At 39.0% G+C, this 23,089-nt stretch overlaps 1 long non-coding RNA gene across 3 annotated transcripts; it reads right to left on the bottom strand.

Annotated features, from left to right (window-relative positions):
* Window positions 1-10,036: 10,036 nt before the first annotated feature.
* Window positions 10,037-22,433, bottom strand: LOC148003646 (uncharacterized). Of its 3 annotated transcripts, none has more exons than XR_015629045.1 (5): window positions 22,368-22,433; window positions 20,600-20,673; window positions 18,803-18,935; window positions 14,672-14,783; window positions 10,037-10,230 (listed from the first exon to the last, which is right to left on the bottom strand). It is a non-coding gene; the product is annotated as an uncharacterized LOC148003646 (long non-coding RNA). The 3 variants fall into 3 exon arrangements; XR_015629044.1 differs by having other exon boundaries at window positions 10,040-10,230; window positions 14,662-14,783; window positions 22,368-22,430; XR_015629043.1 differs by lacking the exon at window positions 10,037-10,230 and having other exon boundaries at window positions 14,608-14,783.
* Between the last annotated feature and the right edge of the window lie 656 nt (window positions 22,434-23,089).

Below are 23,089 nucleotides of genomic sequence, written 5' to 3'. Positions count from 1 at the left end.
ATCCGAATAGGAGTTCCTTCAGTCTCTGTTTTAATCTTTGCCTCACTCTTCCCTGCCAAGGGTATTCTTGTTCCCCTTTTAGAGAAGGAGTGAAGCATTCACATTTTGATCATCCCTCTTGAGTTTCATGTGTTCTGTGCATCTAGGGTAATTCAAGCATTTGGGCTAATAGCCACTTATCAATGAGTGCATACCATGTATGTCTTTCTGTGATTGGGTTAGCTCACTCAGGATGATATTTTCCAGTTCCAACCATTTGCCTACGAATTTCATAAACTCGTTGTTTTTGATAGCTGAGTAATATTCCATTGTGTAGATGTACCACATTTTCTGTATCCATTCCTATGTTGAAGGGCATCTGGGTTCTTTCCAGTTTCTGGCTATTATAAATAAGGCTGCTCTGAACATAGTGGAGCACGTGTCTTTTTTATATGTTGGGGCATCTTTTGGGTATATGCACAAGAGAGGTATAGCTGGATCCTCAGGCAGTTCAATGTCCAATTTTCTGAGGAACCTCCAGACTGATTTCCAGAATGGTTGTACCAGTTCGCAATCACACCAACAATGGAGGAGTGTTCCTCTTTCTCTGCATCCTCGCCAGCATCTGCTGTCACCTGAGTTTTTGATCTTAGCCATTCTCACTGGTGTGAGGTGAAATCTCAGGGTTGTTTTGATTTGCATTTCCCTTATGACTAAAGATGTTGAACATTTCTTTAGGTGTTTCTCAGCCATTCGGCATTCCTCAGCTGTGAATTCTTTGTTTAGCTCTGAACCCCATTTTTAATAGGGTTATTTGTCTCCCTGCGGTCTAACTTCTTGAGTTCTTTGTATATTTTGGATATAAGGCCTCTATCTGTTGTAGGATTGGTAAAGATCTTTTCCCAATCTGTTGGTTGCCGTTTTGTCCTAACCACAGTGTCCTTTGCCTTACAGAAGCTTTGCATTTTTATGAGATCCCATTTGTCGATTCTTGATCTTAGAGCATAAGCCATTGGTGTTTTGTTCAGGAAATTTTTCCAGTGCCCGTGTGTTCCAGATGCTTCCCTAGTTTTTCTTCTATTAGTTTGAGTGTGTCTGGTTTGATGTGGAGGTCCTTGATCCACTTGGACTTAAGCTTTGTACAGGGTGATAAGCATGGATCGATCTGCATTCTTCTACATGTTGCCCTCCAGTTGAACCAGCACCATTTGCTGAAAATGCTATCTTTTTTCCATTGGATGGTTTTGGCTCCTTTGTCAAAAATCAAGTGACCATAGGTGTGTGGGTTCATTTCTGGGTCTTCAATTCTATTCCATTGGTCTATCTCTCTGTCTCTGTACCAATACCATGCAGTTTTTATCACTATTGCTCTGTAATACTGCTTGAGTTCAGGGATAGTGATTCCCCCTGAAGTCCTTTTATTGTTGAGGATAGTTTTAGCTATCCTGTTTTTTTTGTTATTCCAGATGAATTTGCAAATTGTTCTGTCTAACTCTTTGAAGAATTGGATTGGTATTTTGATGGGGATTGCATTGAATCTGTAGATTGCTTTTGGTAAAATGGCCATTTTTACTATATTAATCCTGCCAATACATGAGCATGGGAGATCTTTCCATCTTCTGAGGTCTTCTTCAATTTCTTTCTTCGGTGTCTTGAAGTTCTTCTTGTACAGATCTTTTACTTGCTTGGTTAAAGTCACACCGAGGTACTTTATATTATTTGGGTCTATTATGAAGGGTGTTGTTTCCCTAATTTCTTTCTTGGCTTGTTTCTCTTTTGTGTAGAGGAAGGCTACTGATTTATTTGAGTTAATTTTATACCCAGCCACTTTGCTGAAGTTGTTTATCAGCTTTAGTAGTTCTCTGGTGGAACTTTTGGGATCACTTAAATAAGCTATCATATCATCTGCAAATAGTGATATTTTGACTTCTTCTTTTCCGATCTGTATCCCCTTGACCTCCTTTTGTTGTCTGATTGCTCTGGCTAGGACTTCAAGAACTATATTGAATAAGTAGGGAGAGAGTGGGCAGCCTTGTCTAGTCCCTGATTTTAGTGGGATTGCTTCAAGTTTCTCTCCATTTAGTTTAATGTTAGCAACTGGTTTGCTGTATATGGCTTTTACTATGTTTAGGTATGGGCCTTGAATTCCTATTCTTTCCAGGACTTTTATCATGAAGGGGTGTTGAATTTTGTCAAATGCTTTCTCAGCATCTAATGAAATGACCATGTGGTTTTGTTCTTTCAGTTTGTTTATATAATGGATCACATTGATGGTTTTCCGTATATTAAACCATCCCTGCATGCCTGGGATGAAGCCTACTTGATCATGGTGGATGATTGTTTTGATGTGCTCTTGAATTCGGCATGCAAGAATTTTATTCAGTATTTTTGCGTCGATATTCATAAGGGAAATTGGTCTGAAGTTCTCTTTCTTTGTTGTGTCTTTGTGTGGTTTAGGTATAAGAGTAATTGTGGCTTCGTAGAAGGTATTCGATAGTGATCCATCTGTTTCAATTTTGTGGAATAGTTTGAATAATATTGGTATGAGGTCTTCTATGAAGGTTTGATAGAATTCTGCACTAAACCCGTCTGGACCTGGGCTCTTTTTGGTTGGGAGACCTTTAATGACTGCTTCTATTTCCTTAGGAGTTATGGGGTTGTTTAACTGGTTTATCTGTTCCTGATTTAACTTCGGTACCTGGTATCTGTCTAGGAAATTGTCCATTTCCTGAAGATTTTCAAGTTTTGTTGAATATAGGCTTTTATAGTAAGATCTGATGATTTTTTGAATTTCCTCTGAATCTGTTGTTATGTCTCCCTTTTCATTTCTGATTTTGTTAATTTGGATGCACTCTCTTCGTCCTCTCGTTAGTCTGGCTAAGGGTTTATCTATCTTGTTGATTTTCTCAAAGAACCAACTTTTGGTTCTGTTGATTCTTTCTATGGTCCTTTTTGTTTCTACTTGGTTGATTTCAGCTCTGAGTTTGATTATTTCCTGCCTTCTACTCCTCCTGGGTGTATTTGCTTCTTTTTGCTCTAGAGCTTTTAGGTGTGCTGTCAAGCTGCTGATATATGCTCTTTCCTGTTTCTTTCTGCAGGCACACAGCGCTATGAGTTTTCCTCTTAGCACAGCTTTCATTGTGTCCCATAAGTTTGGGTATGTTGTACCTTCATTTTCATTAAATTGTAAAAAGTTTTTAATTTCTTTCTTTATTTCTTCCTTGACTAGGTTATCATTGAGTAGAGCATTGTTCAATTTCCACATATATTTGGGCATTCTTCCCTTATTGTTATTGAAGACCAGTTTTAGGCCGTGGTGGTCCGATAGCACGCATGGGATTATTTCTATCTTTCTGTACCTGTTGAGGCCCGTTTTTTGGACCAACTATATGGTCAATTTTGGAGAAAGTACCATGAGGAGCTGAGAAGAAGTTATATTCTTTTGCTTTAGGATAGAATGGTCTATTAATATCTGTTAAGTCCATTTGGCTCATGACTTCTCTTAGTCTGTCTACGTCTCTGTGTAATTTCTGTTTCCATGATCTGTCCATTGATGAGAGTGGGGTGTTGAAATCTCCCACTATTATTGTATGAGGTGCAATGTGTGTTTTGAGCTTTAGTAAGGTTTCTTTTATGTATGTAGGTGCCCTTGTATTTAGGCATAGATATTTAGGATTGAGAGTTCATCTTGGTGGATTTTTCCTTTGATGAATATGAAGTGTCCTTCCTTATCTTTTTTTGATGACTTTTAATTGAAAATTGATTTTATTTGATATTAGAATGGCTACTCCAGCTTGCTTCTTCTGACCATTTGCTTGGAAAGTTGTTTTCCAGCCTTTCACTCTGAGGTAGTGTCTGTCTTTGTCTCTGAGGTGTGTTTCCTGTAGGCAGCAGAATGCAGGGTCCTCGTTGCGTATCCAGTTTGTTAATCTATGTCTTTTTACTGGGGAGTTGAGGCCATTGATGTTGAGAGATATTAAGGAATAGTGATTATTGCTTCCTGTTATATTCATATTTGGATGTGAGGTTATGTTTGTGTGCTTTTCTTCTCTTTGTTTTGTTGCCAAGTCGATTAGTTTCTTGCTTCTTCTAGGGTATAGCTTGCCTCCTTATGTTGGGCTTTACCATTTATTATCCTTTGTAGTGCTGGATTTTAGAAAGATATTGTGTAAATTTGGTTTTGTCATGGAATATCTTGGTTTCTCCATCTATGTTAATTGAGAGTTTTGCAGGATACAGTAACCTGGGCTGGCACTTGTGTTCTCTTAGGGTCTTTATGACATCTGTCCAGGATCTTCTGGCCTTCATAGTTTCTGGCGAGAAGTCTGGTGTGATTCTGATAGGTCTGCCTTTATATGTTACTTGACCTTTTTCCCTTACTGCTTTTAATATTCTTTCTTTATTTTGTGCGTTTGGTGTTTTGACTATTATGTGACCGGAGGTGTTTCTTTTCTGGTCCAATCTATTTGGAGTTCTGTAGGCTTCTTGTATGCCTATGGGTATCTCTTTTTTTAGGTTAGGGAAGTTTTCTTCTATGATTTTGTTGAAGATATTTACTGGTCCTTTGAGCTGGGAGTCTTCACTCTCTTCTATACCTATTATCCTTAGGTTTGATCTTCTCATTGAGTCCTGGATTTCCTGTATATTTTGGACCAGTAGCTTTTTCTGCTTTACATTATCTTTGACCGTTGAGTCAATGATTTCTATGGAATCTTCTGCTCCTGACATTCTCTCTTCTATCTCTTGTATTCTGTTGGTGAAGCTTGTATCTACAGCTTCTTGTCTCTTCTTTTGATTTTCTATATCCAGGGTTGTTTCCATGTGTTCTTTCATGATTGCTTCTATTTCCATTTTTAATTCCTTCAACTGTTTGATTGTGTTTTCCTGGAATTCTTTCAGGGATTTTTGTGTCTCCTCTCTATGGGTTTCTACTTGTTTATTTATGTTTTCCTGGAATTCTTTCAGGGATTTTTGTGTCTCCTCTCTATGGGTTTCTACTTGTTTATTTATGTTTTCCTGGAATTCTTTCACACATTTTTGCGATTCCTCTCTGTAGGCTTCTACTTGTTCTCTAAGGGAGTTCTTCACGTCTTTCTTGAAGTCCTCCAGCATCATGATCAAATATGATTTTGAAACTAGATCTTGCTTTTCTGGTGTGTTTGGATATTCCATGTTTGTTTTGGTGGGAGAATTGGGCTCCGATGATGCCATGTAGTCTTGGTTTCTGTTGCTTGGGTTCCTGCGCTTGCCTCTCACAATCAGATTATCTCTAGTGTTGCTTTGTTCTGCTATTTCTGACAGTGGCTAGACTGTCCTATAAGCCTGTGCGTCAGTTGTGCTGTAGACCTGTTTTCCTGTTTTCTTTCAGCCAGTTATGGGGACAGAGTGTTCTGCTTTCGGGTGTGTAGTTTTTCCTCTCTACAGGCCTTCAGCTGTTCCTGTAGGCCTGTGTCTTGAGTTCACCAGGCAGGTTTCTTGTAGGGGAAAAGTTGGGCCTACGGGTTCCGAGGCTCAAGTGTGCTCGTGGGGTACTGCCTAAGTCCTCTCTGCGGCGGCAGCAACCGAGAAGATCTGCGCTGCTCTTTCCGGGAGCCTCGGTGCACCAGGCTTCCAGATGCCGTTTGGTGTTTTCCTCTGGCGTCTGGATGTGCGCAGAGTGCAGTCTCTTCTGGTTTCCCAGGCATGTCTGCCTCTCTGTAGGTTTAGCTCTCCCTCCCACGCGATTTGGGTGCAGAGAACTGTTTATCCGGTCTGTTTCCTTCAGGTTCCGGCGGTGTCTCAGGCGCAGGGGTCCTGCCGCTCCTGGGCCCTCCCCTACGGGAATCCAGAGGCCTTATACAGTTTCCTCTTGGGCCAGGGATGTGGGCAGGAGTGGGCAGTGTTGGTGGTCTCCTCCGCTCTGCAGCCTCAGGAGTGCCCACCTGACCAGGCGGTGAGGTCTCTCTCCCACAGGCTTTGGGGGCAGAGAGCTGCTGCGGGCCGGGATCCGCGGGTGTCGTGTTCTTGTTCTTGCTCTGTTCTTTCATCCCTTCCCTCTCTTCCCATTCCTCTCCCCCTTCTCTGTCCATGTGCTCATGGCCAACTTCTACTCCTCTACTCTGTTTCCCCACCTTTCTCTGTCTCTACTACCTTCTAAGCTCTCCTCCCCAGGCCCTGAATAAACTCGGTTCTATACCCTACCACCTAGTGGCTGGGACCTCAGGGGAGGGATGCCTCAGCATGGGCCTGCGGAGGCACACCCTTTCCCCACACTTGACTGAAAATCTAACAAACATGTTCTCTCTCCTTATCTTTTTATAAACACACAAACGTCTCCATTTTAAAGAAAAACACTGCTGTTTTGCTGTTCTTATTCAAACTATGATTATTACTGTGGAACTTATGAGAATTTTCACTATTGTCAAATATTAGACATTAAAATATAATTTTTATGTTTTCCTAAACCAAGTCTTTGTATACAAAGTATAATTCTAGTGTGCAAAATTAATTCTTGGGTTATCTATTTTTTGAACAGCCACCTGCAGTAGAATATTGTCAAACTTTTGATTAACAGTAATGCTAAGTCAGAGCATCAAGAAAATGAATACAATATGTGTGATTTCTAATTGACCTTGCAAACTCACCTCTCAGAATAATGTCATATAAATAAAATTGTTCTTTAGCCCAGGAAAACTACCTTTTTTGTACATGCGATTGCTGTATGGCTAGTTTGAAAAATGTAGAATGTATACTGTTTTCTTTATCTGATATATCCATAGGTTATTGAGAGTAATTTAAAACCTGAAGTTACATCATGTAAGTGACAACACTAGCTTTATTAGCAATAGAATCACTGCTGTTTGATGACTCAGTTCCTTGTTGATTTGGAGGGGCGGGCAGCAAAGCAATCTGCATAGGACAATAGTTCCAGATTGCTAAGTTTTAGTTGAAAAGAGTCCTTGGAGAAGGAGAAAACTTGAAAGAAGTTCAGTATTTACTTAGTGCCATTGTTAACTCTTACTTCACAGACACAAGATGAAATGGAAGCTCACACATCTTAATTCAAAGACATGAGTGCTATTGATTTCTGATTTAACAAAGGAACAAATTGAGAAGCCAAATGTTCCAACTGCAAGATCTAATGTTAACATTGATTTACTATTAATTAAAGGTTAAGATTTATGTCGTGGTCATTTTAGCGCCATGAGATTACTTCAAGTTTGTTAAGGTTTTATTTCAAGGCAAAGTGTTAGAATTTTTGCTGTTATTAAGGGGTAAGACGAATGCAAATGAAGTATATTATTTCAAAACATAAAGTAAAGGCAGAAACAAAAAGTCATCTGAAATGGATTTGGGCTAACTTTGAGCTTAATGGGAAATCTGAATTCATCTCCTATTTTTGCTACTCATTTTTTGATACTGCATGGCAATGTATTAAACTGAGGGAAGAGAGGGTATACTGACTGGGTATAGGATAATTAAAATGAAGATTTCTAAAAATGGAATAACTCAGTCATATTTTCTAAGGAACTTAGAGCTAACTTAATACATTAGCCACCTTTCTCAACAATTGTTTAGTTACTTTATTGTCTACTAGTTGTTTCTATTAAGGTCATTAAAATAATATGTGAATTAAAACCTTGTATTTGAGGTTATGTGTTTTTTTTTAAATAAGTTAATTAATATGAAAGGAGACGTGAATGCACCATGACACATGCTCTGTTATACTACTTAATTTTTTTGTTGGTATTTCTGACGGCTTTTTTATTTTTTAATTGTTAACTGTTTTTTTTGTTTATTTGCTGTTTATTTTCTTTACTTGTTTGATTGTTAAATGTTTTAATTATTAATTTATTCATTTACTTGGAATCAGGGCTTCACAACATACCCCAGAGAACATTGAGTTAGTAACCCCTTTGCTCAGACTCAAGCCAATGACCCTTGTGAATTAACTTCCAGAGCCCTGAAAGTACAGCCACACTCCCTCATGACAAGCTCTCAATGGTCATTCTTTGTGGTTGAATGTCCCATGGGATGTTTGTCCTTGGGAAGAACCTTGCTAAGGATTAACAAAGCTGAATAGACAATACAATGGCTTTTTGGATGATACATTCTGACCTGAGTCCTAAGGCTGCTTTACATACCATTACTGAGATTTCTTCTCTTCACAGGTTTACTTTCCCTCCCCTCTCCTGTTCCTTCTGAACTGTCTCACAAATAATCTACTTGTCCTCATATTCAGATATGAAATACTTAAAACAATCTCTGTAGTCTCACATCCACTACCTAACTTATCTTTTGTAGAAGACAATGCTTTTATTAAACAGAACATGTAAGTAATGTGAAATGCTCTTACAAGTAGAATAAATAATTATGATATAGCATTTTCATTTCACATTTATTTTAAGGAAAATATTATATGTTAAGGTCTTGGTGTTTTAGGCTGATTTCAAGTGTAACATATACATTCAAAAACATAAACACACGCACATATACATATGTGACATTTTATTATTCATTGGTCCTCTTTTATTTCTGAGATTAATATAATAACATTATTTCTCCTTCCCTTTCTTCTTTTCAAACCATCTCTTATAACTCTCATTGCTTTCTTTAAAATTCATGGTCTCTTTTTATTAATTGTTGTTTTACACACACACACACACACACACACACACACACACACACACACTCCTACTAAAATAAATACAACCAGCTCATTCTGTATATTGTTACTTGTGTGTATGTTTTAGAGACTATTTTTTTTATTCATTGAGAATTCCATACAATGTAATGTGAACAGGTTCCATGTCACTCCTGGCAAAAACAACCCAAAAAACTAACGTTTATTCTCAAACTGTGCTGCAACACTTGGGAAGGCAGCTATAAAACCTGTGATATAGTAACTGTCGGCATTAAGAGTCATAACAGGTCATTGCCCAATGTCACAAGTTGGATCAGTATTTATTAGGTCCTTGACTTGCCACCATGTTGTTTTTTTTTTTTCCCAGCATAGCTTTTAGAGAAGTTACAAATGCCTTATCTTGTTTCCTAGCTTGTGCTTGAACACATGGATAGCAGTTACTCCAAGGATGGCCTTGGAAGCACTTCCTCCTTTTTATGGCAACAAACCTTCTGAGTAGCAACTTTTCAAAATTAGCAAGCAATTCTGGAAAATGGTATGGAATATGGGATATAGCATGACAAACATCATTTGTGTTTTAGCGGTTCCTTTTATTGAGAGAATGTTTTCTACATGTTAAGCATCTTTAAGCAACTTTTGTTCTCACTGAGCTAAAGACCACGGCTTTCTCATTTATGTCCCTGAGAAAAATAATTTGAACACACATGCATATGTAAAACTTACACAATTTCAATAAAAGGGGAGTAATTTTGCCCACCTCAGCAATCCTCTTTGTTGAGGATATCGGAGATCATTGGTTGGAGAAATGTGATGACATTTGACTACATTTTATCATCTACCCTCAATTTCCTTTTGTCGGTCTCACCACCACAGCAACATTCTCTTCTGCTTCCTCAGCCACATTGGCCTCTAAAGTGTGATCTGTGTGGGAGATAACATTGTTTATCCAGGGACAAGCATTGAGTACAATCTTTGGATAACTCTTCCTTTCCATTTGGTGTCGAATCTTGGTATCACATTAGTGAACTCTAGATTCTCACCCTTAGCGAATAGCCAGATAAAAGCGTTTATGCTTCTCCAGTGCCCAGGTAGTATCTCATTCTAGACTCTTCATTTTCATACTCTAGAACATGGCTTTCATTCTCCTAGCTGTGAACATTGATACTGATGTCCACATGTGGCCTTGCAACTATTTGAGTCCTTTGCTCTTTTAATCAAGAGGCATCTGTATGTACTTGCAGCTAGTCAGAAGTGGTCTCCTTCATGCTCTCAAATGATTCATTGTGACCAGCTCTGAGACTTTGGCTGAACTTCCAGCACCCCAAGTAGATCCTGAGGCGTAGGCAGTGTCATCTACTAGCAGGCTAATTCTGGCATAACATCCAGTAAGGAAATGGTTTTGCTTTTGGCCACGCTGAAGTCTCCATGATCTCGCGCTATCTAGAAGAACATTTTATTTCCTTGCATCAGACAACAGTGTCAAGTATCTCTAGACACAGTGCAAAGTGGAGGAGTGCCTGCAGGAGGTAAATCTTTTGGGGAAACAGGCTAACGATGAGTGTCCTGGATGCGGCTGTTCCATCTCTACAATATCACCTTTGTGGGAAAAACAGTGTTTGGGAAAATGCCTATGAAGAAACAAAACAAAAAGAGAAAGACATTCCCTTCACTTCTTATCTTTACTTGCTATTTTACCTTATGCAAGAGTCCAAATTTTATATAGAGAGACCCACACCTATGAACTAAGGTCGTGGGCTCCATATTGACCCAACAGACACAGGCATCTCAACTCTGCTGTTTACCACTCAACGTTCTTCCATGTAAGCCAGGGACTCAGAACAAGAACTTTCCATCACAGAGTGGAACATTTTACCAAGCTCTATTCAGAACCTTCTCTTGTTGCTGTTTCTATCAATTCTATATCTCTCTATTTCCTTTTTTGTTTTGTTTACTTAATAACCTTAAGTTTTCTTCTGCCTTTTGGCTATGAAGTGACAGCCTAGGTAAAGGTTCTTTCTAGTTTGCACATTAAAATTATTTGTAAAATGATTTTGGAAGATCCTAGTGCTCATTTATAGCACTGCCGTGGGATATTGGACGCAGACGCTGTACGGTAGTGGCTGGATGGCGGCGGAAGGAGGGTGAGCTGAAGTGAATGTAGCATTCTGGAAGTTCGCCACAGAGAATACCTCTAGTTATTTCAACGGTTTTATAAACAGGGTGCTCTCTATCAAGTTCTTTGTTGTTTAATTAGCTACAGTGGTTTCTTTTTTTACTTTGAAAAATTCGCTAATCTTTTTTGTTTAACGGTCCAGTTTTTAGCCCCCTCCTGGTCTGCCCTCTGACCACACCTCCTCTTTCCTCCTGATTCTCCCACAGACTCCCCCCCACCCCCCACATCGCCTCTGCCCCATCAGACTTCTCCACTCCCTGGGTCCTGAAGTCTCTTTACGATTAGGTGCATCTTCTCTCACTGAGTCAAGATCCAACAGTTGTTGGCAGTTCTCTGCTATATATGTGTTGGGGCCCTCACATCAGCTGGTTTATGCTGCCTGGTTGCTGCTTCAGTGTCAGAGCAATCTCAGGGGTCCATGGTAGTTGAGACTGCTGGTCTTCTTATAGGGTTGCCCTCCTCCTCAGCTTCTTCCAGCTTTTCCCTAATTCAACCATAGTTTTACAAACCGGGTGTTTTCTATCAAGTGCTTTGCTGTTTAATTGGCTACAGTGTTTTCAGTTATAGTTAACCACTAGTTCACTGTAACCAGTTACAGTTGTCTGGTCTTGGGTACCACATTGGTTTGTCTTTGTTGAGACAAAAAAACCAGTACTAACTCAATGGCAACAACTTAAGAGAAGAAAGATTTCTTTTTGGCTAACAGTTTCAGAGCTTCTGTTTTATCATCATGGGCAAAGACATAACAAGGAAGCTCAATTCATGGCAGTGGAAACATGTGCCAAAGGACATTCAGATCAATGTGGAACAAGGTCTGGGTAGAATTTTCAAAGACCAGCCATTGAGCAAGTCTTAAATGAAATAAGACAAATGTTGGTTGCACCTAAGCTATGACTGCCAGTATTTAATGGTTGGGCATATCTTGTCTGGCTAGCTATTATTGTAGTTCATAATATTTATCCTTGGTAGGCATTTGATAACTTGTCTCCTCAGCCTGTATAGTACCTTCTGGCCTTATGAGAAATAGTCATTAGGGAGAAAGCGTCCAACTCAGTGGCAGCTTAGTTTTGCCAAATCTTGTGACTGAAGTGTGTGGTGACTGTTACTGTAACTGTTGCCAATAACCAGTGGCTGGGGAACTTGCAGACCTTACAGCAGAATCTATTGCTGTCACTCTGAAAATTTGGTACGGGATCCAAATAAGTCTAAATACTTATCAGCATATTAAAGATTAGTAGTACATCTCTCAGTCACATTAAAAATTATTCTCTTTTTTGAAGCAGATGGAATTTATTATACAGAATGATTTGTCAAACTGAGGAGAATGGTAACTGTGGAGTACCCATTCCCAAATGGGATGGACATCTAAAACTAGGTGGAAACCCAAAGCTTAGAGAACATTTTAGAGAAAAGGGTAGGAATATTGTAAACCCCAGAGGACCAGGAAAATTGCTGCTAAATAGTATTGTCTAGATGTAACAGCAATATTGAACTCCTGAACTTTCAACAGGTATACTTGCCTATATAAAAACCATGAAACCTGTATAAGATCACATCTGTCAACATATCACTCAAGGTGAACTCCTAGCTGAGGAGTTGGAGGCAGTCAATGGCTGGTGAGGGAAAAAGATTCAGCTTTCTTCAGGGATAAACCTCCTGATAGGTTGTTCATTATCTGTGGACAGCCCTTCATCCATATGCATTCAGACAGAACTAAGTGGACTCAGTAGGTATTACATATATTTTAGAAGTGGACAATAATTTAAAAGAGAGTGGGGGGGCATGGCAAGAGTTGGAGAAAGGAGTGGATAATGCATTGCACTCATGTATGTATGGAATTCTCAAAGAAATAGACAAAAGCTTGTTTTGTGTGATCTACTCCTTTTTGTCAATAAAATTCCACACTGTAAATTTTTCCAAGGCCCACCCCTCACTAGATTTAAGCGTTCAAGTCATGACCCTTTAGGAGCCATTTCAGATTCAAAGCATAGTAGGTACCAAGCCTATTATAAACTTGGTAACTTGGAGTCTATTAATCGAGCTATTTAGGTTTTAGGGAAATAGGTACAAGCTACTAATAGAGGATTACGTGTTGTTAATCCACAATGTCATTGAAATATAAAAGACAGACAGCATAATGATCGTTATATAATGAGTCATTCAAGGCCTATAAAGTGAGGGAGTTTTTTATAAAGGTCCTTTTGTAGAAAATGTAAAAATTAAAGGTTTCAAATCATAATCTTTGTGCTCTACCTGGGATCTCTAGTAATGTACTAAAATTAACATTTGCAGATATAAGATTTATGAAAATAACCCTGTAAATTTGTTTTATTTCCTGAATTAAAACAAAGTTTACAATATTAATGTATTTTGTGGGAGTTAGTATTTATTATCTAAATAATCATCTTAATGGTGAAATATGGGATTGCATGTTTTGGAGGCTTTAGACAAATTTATCACTACAAACTCCAAAATTTCATGGATTTTTCTTTAGCAGAAAATTTCATATCTCTTCTCTGCCTATGATCCTGTCTGTGTAGCCAGATGGCTCTTCATTAAACGTGTGATTTCATTATCTTGAGTAGAGATTAATTCTCATCTCGATTCCTATGATCCTTCACTTTTCCAATGAATAGAGTCAGAATGCACTACAGTGAGCAGTCCCCAAAATAAGTTTAAACCCAGAGCTTTACACTCTGGAAACAAGATGTTACAGAAGAAATTGAGGGTGCTTGATGACCGAAGAGACAGATACGAGGGGAGATAACTAACCCTAGCTCCCAAAAGGTTGGCTCTTAGCTTAAATAGCTAAGGGAACACTAGTTTGTTAGCTGAAACCAGACTAAACAAGCGACTACACTGACTAAAGTTGAACATTCTAAAGTTACAACGCACATGTAAAGAATCTTTATTAGGAAGAAGTGGTTCTGAGTTTCCCTTCCTCTGAAATACCAAGAGCTACACTGATGAGGAATTTTACCTTCCCAGAAGGGTTCTGCATTGTCTTAGTTTACTTTTGTACTGCCGTGGTGGACCAGAATATCACTGATGTATACTATGAGCAATGTCTGACTAAGACAGACCAAGGTCTGTCTGTTTATCCATCAATCACCCATGTATCCTTTTATCTATCTATCTATCTATCTATCTATCTATCTATCTATCTATCTATTATCTATCTATCTATGTACCTATCTATCCATCAATTATTTATTTTGTTGGCCTTTGAATGGAAAGAGATAATGGTCTATGGAGGCAGAATTGAGGAACCAGGGAGCAGCTGTCAGCTTAGATCTCCAACCACAAGCAAGAAGGACAGAGAATGCTCTGGAAATAGCTTATTGTTTTGGAAACCTCAAACCCTACTCATAGTGACACATTTCCTTGATCCAGATAATGTCTACTAAACCTACCTAAACAGTGTACCCACTAGGTACTACGCAGATGCCCCACAATATGAGAGGTGTTCCATGCAAACCACCATATATATCGTCTTTATTCTCTGCAGAAAAGACCTTTGACAAGACCTAAGATGTACAGTTCAATGTGAAAAAAAGATAGGTAGTGTTCCCATTAAAACAACCTTCTTTTTTGACTCATAAAATCTCTTAATTTCTAGAGACGAACTAAACATAGTTATGACAGTTCCTGGCCAGAGAGATCAGAATAAATTGGCACATACTGCCTCAGTGAATAAGTTTAAAGAGAGATTGAAGATGACTCCCAACACCAACCTTGGACCTCCATGTGCACATGAATAGATATGTGTACAAATAAACATGTGTGTTCAATACCCTTTACACACACAAATAGAAAATAAAAACAAATACTATGGACTATGTGACTATATTTTAAGGGTATAAAGTTCAACATAGTTAATTTTTACCATTTTTTACCTTTCTTCTTTCTTTCTTTCTTTCTTTCTTTCTTTCTTTCTTTCTTTCTTTCCTTTTCAGCTATGATAGTTCTGTTCTTCTGCTGACTGTGTATATATGTAAGGTCACAGAACTAGATGGGAAAGGAAGCAGAGAGATTTCTTTAGTCTCTTTTCTTGATATACCCCTAGTTGGAGAAAAGAAACAAATGAAAAGAAGATCAAAATACAAAAGCATAACTTTGGATGATTTTTCTGAGAGTAAGGACTTCCCACTCCTTAAGACTGAGAAAATCTGGTTTCTGAATAATTCTCTGCTACTCCTCAATGCATCGCTTCGGTGCTTGAGAAGTCTTGGGTCCGTGTTGAACGGTAAACTTCAGTAATGGTGAAACTCACCTTAGTTTGTTGATATTTTGAATTGTGATGTTTTAAACACATTCATTCTCTGAGTCCATGCTTTCTGTTAGAGTTGTAAGCTTCCGTTGAACAGAAGAGACAGATTATAATATTCTTACTCTTTCTTTCCCCAAAATGGAAGACAAGTGGCATTTATTATTATTATGGCTTTATGGGAGGTAAATACATCTGTTCCCATTTCTTGCAGAGTGCTGTAGTTAGTAGATGTGAAATTATTGCCCTGTTCTTAGGGATCATTATTTTATGTGGACGTGCTCACCTGAGCCTTCTTGAGTTCTAAGCTTTATGTCCTGTTGCTTATGTTTAGGAGATCCTGAAACCCTTACTAGGACAAATCCCTAATTCAGAGACGGGCCTACTTAGCTTTGTAGAATAACTCTCCTTAGCTTCTTGCGTCTGAAGAAAATCCATTTTAGAACTTACATGGATACAGCAGGTTGTGCAAATACTGTGCACTAACAGAAACTATGGCAGATACACAGTCTCTGCAAATGCATCACAAAACCCTACTAGCCCCTCTGGAGTCAGCTGAACAGCTTAGGTAGATATCAGGACTTTCCCCAGGCAGCAAGTAGATGTGACCCTGATTTTGAACGCTTTTGTTTTCGTGGGAGTGTAAGGAGATAGAAAGACCAAGAGGAAAGTGATGATTGTTTTGGGAAACTAAAAGCATCAGTTTAATTAACTAAAAATCCTGTGAAATGAATATTGGTTAATAGTCTGGAGTAGGTTGTAGCTTGTTTAACTGATACATTCTTGAAAAGTTATAAGCATGCATGAGTTGGAATTTTACTTTTTGAAATTGCAATGGTATTACATTTCCTTCCGCTCTTCTCTCCGAACCTTCCCATATACCCATCCCCACTTTCCTTCAAATTCATAGCCTTCATGTTTATCACTTGTTATCAAATTGCATGCATTTATTTGCATATGCACATGTATCCCTAAGTGTAACCAGTTGAGCCTATATAATATTACTTGGATGTATGTATGTTTTCAGACCTGACTGTTTGACTCTGGTCAACCAGTTGGTTGCTTTTCTCTGAGGATAAATCTCCTGTGTCCACTTTTACTCAGTTCTTTATGTAGGTCTGAGGCCTTGTGGAGTTTTTCCTGTTCAGTTTGACATATTGGTTGGTTTCTTCTTTTCTTATTTGTCCTTATACCAACAAATATGAATAAACTTCACCCCTCATCAAAGAAACTTCTTTGCAACACATGGAGATGATGACAGAGAAATACAAGCAGTAAAGTTGCAGCGATTCTGCTGTGAGAGTGAGCCTCCTAGTCATGGCAGAATGTATACCTTTAAAGAATCATCAGCATGATTGTTATCCATTGGAAATGACCGTGATATTTCAATATTCATTCTGAACTTTTGCAACCACAGCTGTGCTGAGACACACTTAATGAAGCTTTTTCTTTGTAAATGTATTTTCTCTTGTGGCTTTGTGTGTGTGTGTGTGTGTGTGTGTGTGTGTGTGTGTGTGTGTGTGTGTGAGAGAGAGAGAGAGAGAGAGAGAGAAAGAGAGAGAGAAAGAGAGAGAGAAGAGAGAGGAAAGAAAAGAGTATATTGACTCAAGTAGACAGTCACTCCAGTTCAAGGCAGCCTGTTTTATTTATTTATTTATTTATTTATTTATTTATTTATTTATTTTATTTTTTAAATTAACTTGAGTATTTCTTATTTACATTTCGAGTGTTATTCCCTTTCCCGATTTCCAGGCCAGCATCCCCCTCCCCCCTCCCCCCTTCTTTATGGGTGTTCCCCTCCCCATCCTCCCCCCATTGCCGCCCTCCCCCCAACAATCATGTTCACTGGGGGTTCAGTCTTAGCAGGACCCAGGGCTTCCCCTTCCACTGGTGATCTTACTAGGATATTCAATGCTACCTATGAGGTCAGAGTCCAGGGTCAGTCCATGTATAGTCTTTAGGTAGTGGCTTAGTCCCTGGAAGCTCTGGTTGCTTGACACTGTTGTTCATATGGGGTCTTGAGCCCCTTCAAGCTCTTCCAGTTCTTTCTCTGATTCCTGCAACGGGGGTCCCGTTCTCAGTTCAGTGGTTTGCTGCTGGCATTCGCCTCTGTATTTGCTGTATTCTGGCTGTGTCTCTCAGGAGCGATCTACATCCGGCTCCTGTCTGCCTGCACTTCTTTGCTTCATCCATCTTGTCTAATTGGGTGGCTGTATATGTATGGGCCACATGTGGGGCAGGCTCTGAATGGGTGCTCCTTCTGTCTTTGTTTTAATCTTTGCCTCTCTCTTCCCTGCCAAGGGTAATCTTGTTCCCCTTTAAAAGAAGGAGTGAAGCATTCACATTTTGATCATCCGTCTTGAGTTTGATGTGTTCTAGGCATCTAGGGTAATTCAAGCATTTGGACAAATAGCCACTTATCAATCAGTGCATACCATGTGTGTTTTTCTGTGATTGGGTTACCTCACTCAGGATGATATTTTCCAGTTCCAACCATTTGCCTATGAATTTCATAAAGGCATTGTTTTTGATAGCTGAGTAATATTCCATTGTGTAGATGTACCACATTTTCTGTATCCATTCCTCTGTTGAAGGGCATCTGGGTTCTTTCCAGCTTCTGGCTATTATGAATAAGGCTGCTATGAACATAGTGGAGCATGTGTCTTTTTTATATGTTGGGGCATCTAGTGGGTATATGCCCAAGAGAGGTATAGCTGGATCCTCAGGCAGTTCAATGTCCAATTTTCTGAGGAACCTCCAGACTGATTTCCAGAATGGTTGTACCAGTCTGCAATCCCACCAACAATGGAGGAGTGTTCCTCTTTCTCTGCATCCTCGCCAGCATGTGCTGTCACCTGAGTTTTTGATCTTAGCCATTCTCACTGGTGTGAGGTGAAATCTCAGGGTTGTTTTAATTTGCATTTCCCTTATGACTAAAGATGTTGAACATTTCTTTAGGTGTTTCTCAGCCAGTATTACTCAGCTGTGAATCCTTTGTTTAGCTCTGAACCCCGTTTTACAATAGGGTTATTTGTCTCCCTGCGGTCTAACTTCTTGAGTTCTTTGTATATTTTGGATATGAGCCCTCTATCAGTTGTAGGATTGGTAAAGATCTTTTCCCAATCTGTTGGTTGCCGTTTTGTCCTAACCACAGTGTCCTTTGCCTTACAGAAGCTTTGCAGTTTTATGAGATTCCATTTGTCCATTCTTGATCTTAGAGACCCACTCAAAATCAATAAGGTAGAAGCCATAAAACATACCCAAAGGCTCTGTGCAGGCTCTGTGCTCGTGGTCTCGATGAATTCGTACATGCTCCATCCTGTTAATTTAGAGAGTGATGTTTCCTTGGTATCCTCCATCTACTCTGGCTCTCACACATTGCCTACTCTTCCTCAGAAGGGTTTCCTGAGCTGTGAGACAAGGGATTTGATTGAGACATCCCATTTATGGCTGAGTGTCCCAAAATCTCTCCTGTATTTTTTCCAGCCGTGGGTCTCTGTATTTTTTCCCATCTACTGCAGAAAGAAACTTCTCTGATGATGCCTAAGCAAGGCGTTAGCTTCCATGGCTGGCACAACCTGTGGGCACCCATGAAAATTGTTCGATAATTTCCAACAATAAATTTGATCAATCTATGTATACAGTGTCAGTATCTAGGATTGTGATAAATACCAATTTCATCGACTTGGCAATGTGTACCTAAAAGTAAATTTAAGAGTAACAGCTTTGGAATAGTTTCCTCATCCATTCCTATGTTTACCTTTTGTCCTCTTTTACTTTGTAGGAGTTTCTCTGCTCCTACAAAACATTTCAGATATGTCTGCAGGAATACAGTGTTTCTTCTCTTGACTGCATTTACATTTTGACTGTGACTGAGGTCTCTAGTTAAACTCCTATAATAATGAAACAACACATAAGAAAGGATTTTTGATAGAAAACTCACACTGAAAATCATTCAGGTTGTAACACAACACAAGAGGCGTCGTGTCCAGACTTTACATTACTGGGCTGGCTCATTGAAGAAAAGAGGTTATTGCCTACTATGCCTGGTGGTCAGCAGTACATTTCATTTCCCTACTAAGAGTGAGAGATGGGCAGGGTGATTTATAAGAACAGTGTTTCTGGAATGGTAGAATACATAAAGATCATTTTTCAGAACAATGAAGTCACAGTAGTGTCAGCCCATGGCAGAATTTCATTCAGTCTTATAAGTCTATTCTTTCAATAAGAGGATTCTACTGGACAGGGTATTAGGTCTATCTCTAGGGCCTGGGGGGGTGGGGTGGGGGTGGGGGATAAGTACTGAATAAGATGTCACTTTAAGGCTTTAAATTAGATTTAAGAGAACCTACAGGGCAATGGAGTCCAATATACCCTGAACACTGCAAAATTAATGTTGTGGCTTAAAATCGTCAGGACAGAGATTAGGCTGGTATTGGTGCAGAGCGTCATTCCAATGTAGAGGGAGGCTGAATGGTAGCATCCAAGCTTATCAGTACATTCCAGAAGCAGCAGCTAGACTGGTTACTTAGCAACTATTTCAGCTTGTGTCCTCTTTGAATTTTGCTTAGATAATATTGGTCTACATGTTTCCTAAGTAACATCTCATTCCCATGAAAGGTAGCCCTCTCAGTCATGTTGAAAGTCAGGAAACTTCCCACTGTCCACGTTCAATACATTTAACATAACAAATAAATGGTGCCGCATGGAGCAAACTAAGTGTGTTTGGGCCATAAGGTCACTGCTGCATACATCACATGGCCATTTCTAGCTTATTCTTTTCTCTTTTTCTGGAGATATAGTCAGCCCTGACCTGGATAGTGTTTGCTGCACTTTTTTAATGAGACCCCAGAGTTGACATAGAATGGGCTTCCATGTCAAATGCTTGTACAGATCTCTGGTTCATACATTACTTTAAATTGAAATTATAAACTTACTCTGAGGCAATTAGTGGTAGAAAATACCCAGTAGGATTCTTCTTTAGACAAAATACAGATGAAAGTAAGATATATGAGCCTTGTAGCACTTCATAAATGCATTTGACTCTCAAATCAACCAACATTTCCAAACCAATCTTCCATATTACTCTAAAAATGATTTAAAAGCTATTCTCTTGCTAGTTCTAGCATACGCAGAGAGCTCAAAGTGTCTTCTCACCTGGACTGTTTAATAAATCTGTATACCATTGGGTCCACTGGTATTCTCAGTTCTAATGTTTCTAATGCCACTCAATTTGTTTGCTTCACTACCTGTGTGGCCAGCTTCATAACCTATTGTCTGGTATCTGCCTAGTGGCAGATACTACTAGGTATTTGAATTAAAACACTGTATAAATTAAAATATTAAAATTAAAATGAAAAACGAAAAAATTATTTACCATAGAGATTTTCAAGTATGTTTTGCAATTCTTTTTCTCATATCTCATCTCTAGCTACAGGTTCACAAACAGGGCTTATGTGCCCCAAATGATGCTTCTATGTTCTTTTCCCTAAACTGCTTCTGAAGAGAACGTGCATGAATGAATAAGGAGAATGTAGGAGACATAATCTGTACTTACCTTTCAGTTTCTGCTCTCATAGTGTTCATTCTTTTCTATACTTTTTCTTAAGTGTAGACCGGTCCTGTGAATTACTGTCAGTTAATAGTAAGTGTGAAGAATGATAAAATGTCACATTTGATAAGGTTATATCATATGGCAAAGGTATAGCAATTTTGTGTCTATAATTGACATAATTTAGAAATCAATAACTTAGAAACAAGAGAGGAGAGAGAGAGAGAGAGAGAGAGAGAGAGAGAGAGAGAGAGAGAGAGAGAGAGAGAGAGAGATATTCAGGTAAATCTGATAAAGTCTGACCAAAGGAGCACCAATCCTTTTGTGGGAACTGGCGTCTACTGCCGATCTTTAGGAAGCTGGTTTCTGGATTAGGGATCTGAGTCAGTGGGTAAAGCACTTACTGTTCAAGCATGAAAACCTGAGTTCAAATCTCAGCAACCATCTAAAAACTAGTGTGATGACCTGTACTTGTATTAGTAGGAAGGTAGAGACAAGGAGATCCCTAAGTCTTACCGGCCAGCTAGTCTAGCTGAATAAGTGAGATTTAGGCTCAGTGAGAAACCTTGCCTCCAAATGAAGATGGCAAGCCACTGAGATGTCAATTCTGTCAGTACACATCCATAAAACACACGGACACACAGAGACAGACAGACAGAGACAGACAGACAGACACACAGAGACAGACAGACACACACAGAGACAGACAGACACACACACACACAGACAGACACACACAGACACAGACAGACAGACAGACAGACACACACACACACACACACACACACACACACAAGTGCAAGCCCTTGCATAGTCACACACAATTTAACAGTCAGTAAGATGTGAATTGTCAGTGGAGATAGCAAGCCAGCACATCTAGGTGTGGAAAGCCTAGTGTTTTGACTGGTAAGAATTAAATTGTTCCAGCAACCCTGACCTTGAAAGAGGACTCAGAGGACCAAATGAATATGTAGCCAAACCTGACTTTTTTTTTTTTAATTTCAGTAAGAAATCAAGGCAAGAGGACTGTGCTCAGTTTTCCCTGATCTCTGGCCAACAAAACGTGAAGAATATCTTTTAAATCGCTACATTAGCGCTGCTTTTACAATGCAATGACTCAGAAACACATAGAGCCTTTTGGGTGCTCAAGTTACCATTCACACAATTGTTCATTTACCAGTTTCATAATTGGCACCTTTTCTTTAACCCATCTTAATTGGTTTCTCATTTGTAAAGAAGATCATAGGTTGTGACTGCTAAGAGCTGTGACAATAAGATCAAGCGGGAAGCTACTTATCCAAACTACAATGCCACATTCTTTTTTGTATTTACAATGTCTCAGCCACATTCTCACAGGTATTTAAGCTTCACTCTTAGACCCAGTTGGTGACAGTCTCTGAACTTTGCTGGCCCATTGAATGGGCTTGATGTTCCTGAAGACAAAGGCCTAGGCTCTGTATTCCCATCACACAAGCACAACACTCCATAACCCAGGTGGCCCTGCGAGGTCCTGTCCTCCTTTCACTTCAAGTGCGTTTGTTGTCTGAAGCACTTATTTGACACCTATAGACTATCCTTCCTGTAACTCAGGTTAATTTTGTCCTTCTTTGAATTCCCATAGGAACATGCTATTTCTCAAGCACAGTAAACCGCCTATAGTAGTTGGAGGGAGAAAGATTCCCCTTAGTCTTTGTCATTTGAATACCAGACCTCCACCTGGTGGAAGTCTTTGGGGAGGTTTAGAAGACATGGCCTTTATGGAGAAAGTATGTACCTGGAGGCGGACTTTGACAGTTCAGACTCTCAGCTACTAGATTAACCTCTCTGCTTAGTGCTTTCTATTGAAGATATAAGTTCTCAGCTTGCTGCGATAGCTATTATGATGCTTGAGTTCCCTGTCATAATGGACTCTTATTCCACTAGAACCATAAGCTCTAACAAATGAAAATAAGTTTTCTTGGTCTTGGTGCTTAATTATATTAATGGTAAAGTACTTAATACATTCTCTTACAATAACAACGTATAGACTATAAATCATCTTTAATAATAATAATAGTATACATGACATTTATTAAATAAATAGACTTGAGCGTGATTTTATAGTAATGTAGTACTGTGGCAGCAATTCAGTGACTTATAAAGTAAAAGGAAAATCACTTCAGTGTTTTTAATAAGCAATTTTATGGCCATATAAAGTGTGAAATCTAGCCTAGAAATTTTAATGAAAAATTAGCCTTAGAAGAAATTGTTGATTTTTCTTTTTAATTAATCGGAATTTTATTTGCAGCGATGGATTCTATGCTAATTAAAGACTAGATAAATGATAATAATCTTGAATGCAAAAGAAGCTGACATGTCATAAATTATTTAGTGCAAAAGCAGAAACTAAGTTAACTTGAGAGAACATTCTTTTACTAAGATGAACTGATAGAGGAGGCCTTGAAGAAAGAAAATGTGGCTATCTACCAAAGGAAGGATTAAGGACTTTTATTGCAG

This window comes from Rattus norvegicus, chromosome 9 (genome assembly GCF_021556685.1).
Source record: "Rattus norvegicus strain SHRSP/BbbUtx chromosome 9, alternate assembly SHRSP_T2T, whole genome shotgun sequence".
Taxonomy (NCBI): domain Eukaryota; kingdom Metazoa; phylum Chordata; class Mammalia; order Rodentia; family Muridae; genus Rattus; species Rattus norvegicus.
The sequence above is the reverse complement of the archived record's forward strand: the minus strand, read 5'-3'. Positions and strand labels throughout refer to the sequence as shown.